This window comes from Austrofundulus limnaeus, unplaced genomic scaffold (genome assembly GCF_001266775.1).
Source record: "Austrofundulus limnaeus strain Quisiro unplaced genomic scaffold, Austrofundulus_limnaeus-1.0 Scaffold2223, whole genome shotgun sequence".
Lineage (NCBI taxonomy): Eukaryota > Metazoa > Chordata > Actinopteri > Cyprinodontiformes > Rivulidae > Austrofundulus > Austrofundulus limnaeus.
In genome coordinates, this window is record NW_013954625.1 from 29,662 (window position 1) to 31,567 (window position 1,906).

The following is a 1,906-nucleotide window of genomic DNA, read 5'->3' on the forward strand; positions in this document are numbered from 1 at the left end:
TATATATACAGTGAATTATATCACAGCTTCATCTAGTGGATGTTTCCTGGAGCTCCACTCAGATCTCTGACAGGTTCTACTGGTTCTGTCAGATATTTTAAGTCACAAGGATGTGATCAGATTCTCACAAACAGCAGGACTGACAGAGAGAAATTACTGTCTCTTCAGACCTGAAGAAAGAAATAATGTTGAGAACTGCAGGTAAAATTATTTTATTACAGACTGAAAAATGATGTCAGTGTCTGACCAGTGATCATATTGTTTCATTTATTAAACTGCTTATATGATTATCTTCAAATGTTTCCAGTTTTGTGTTTGTGCAGAAATGTGTTTTTATGAGCTGATTTTTAATAATGTAACCAAAGGTTTTGTTTAAACCTGTTTTTCTCGCTGAAACAAAGAAGCCTGCTGTTTCCTCTACAGCTTCATTTCCTGATGAACAGATTCTGTTTTGTGTTGAAGTTGACAGATTTAAATCGTGAGAGCAGCAGGTGGACTCTTTCTTCAGGACTCTGCAGGTTCTGGTCTCGGTTCTGAATGTTTGTGAGGACGTCTCCTCAGCTTTAAACGTTTCTGTCTGATCATTTTGTCGTGTCTGGATGAAGGCTGGATCTGTCATGGATCACTGGCGGTACAAGCAGATCCCTCCTAAAACTGATCAGGACCATGAGAACCAGAGCCAGACTCAGAGGTAAGTCTCTGACACAGTTTGTGTTCTTCATGTCAGAGTCCAGTTCTCTCATCTTCATCTTCATCATCATCAAACCCACAGCTCTGATCAGCCCAGACGAGTGTCAGTCAGTGATCTTCGGCTGATATTTGAACGTCCAAATGTTAAAGATGGATATCAGACTGCTGAGAAAACACGGTAAACTTTTCATCTATCAGTCAGAACCTGATACAAGTTTGGATCAACAATTATGAAAAATCAGAGTGTCGCTCTGTTGACACACTGACTACTCTGCGGAGTTTGTGCTCTGAAAGTGGTGTCACATTTATTAAGAAACATCATTAATTTTTATTAAATATGTTTAAAACATTAATGCTGACTCAGCATTCACACTGTCGTTTACCTGTTGATCATTTTAGGTCTTTTTTGGCATCTAACTCTTGCCAACTTTCAGCTTATTTAATCATTCAGGTGTTAAAATGTTCAGCTCGTTCAGGAGATGCTTTTTAGTAACTGTTACTAACTTCTTAATAACAACATTTACTCTTTTTGTTGAATTTAGACATTAAATGTAGGCGGGTATCAGCTTCTATTACAACAGAAAAGGTTCATATTTCTTTCCTGCAAAAAATAAAACAATCTTTTCTGTTCTGTTGAGGTTTATAAAGAACTTTTTTTTTTACTAAAAAGCAACAGTTGAGAATGAATTTTGTGTTTCACTTTTAACTTCATTTATAAACCAACCTGCTTTCATTAAATACTTTTTGTCACATGAGCTGAAAGCCACCAACAAAAACATTCTGGAGATTTAATTCACTTTAGTTCATTTAAATGGGACCAAGTTAAGACATAATTTGTCTCAGTGCTCTGTACAAGTTATATAAGATAAGAAAACTGGAGTTTCCTCAAACAAAACCAGTTCTGTCAGATTTTTCTCTTAACAGTTGCTTTGTTTTCCTTCCTCGTTTTGCATAAAGTAACATCACAGAGTTTATCTGCAATCATTCCTCAGTCCTGACCAAACTTCATATTTATAAAAAAACAAATAAATTTAAATGTTATTGTCTAACAATCTTTATGAAGTTGAAGTGTGTTTTTAAATGTTTTAATCAGCATCAGTCACCAGAAACGAGCCTCGTCTCCAACCAGCAGTGTGTCTCTGAAGAGTGACTCGTCCATGGATCCAATAGCTCATTTCAAAGATGGACACCAGTCTGAACACAAAGGGTGAGAACG

The 1,906-nt window shown here is 36.4% G+C and overlaps 1 long non-coding RNA gene across 2 annotated transcripts; it reads left to right on the forward strand.

The window, feature by feature from the left end:
• Positions 1-139: 139 nt before the first annotated feature.
• LOC106537274 (uncharacterized) lies at positions 140-1,891 on the forward strand. 2 transcript variants are annotated; one of them, XR_001312628.1, is made up of 4 exons: positions 140-201; positions 463-691; positions 773-868; positions 1,784-1,891. It is a non-coding gene; the product is annotated as an uncharacterized LOC106537274 (long non-coding RNA). The 2 variants fall into 2 exon arrangements; XR_001312629.1 differs by having other exon boundaries at positions 1,790-1,891.
• The last annotated feature ends 15 nt before the right edge of the window (positions 1,892-1,906 follow it).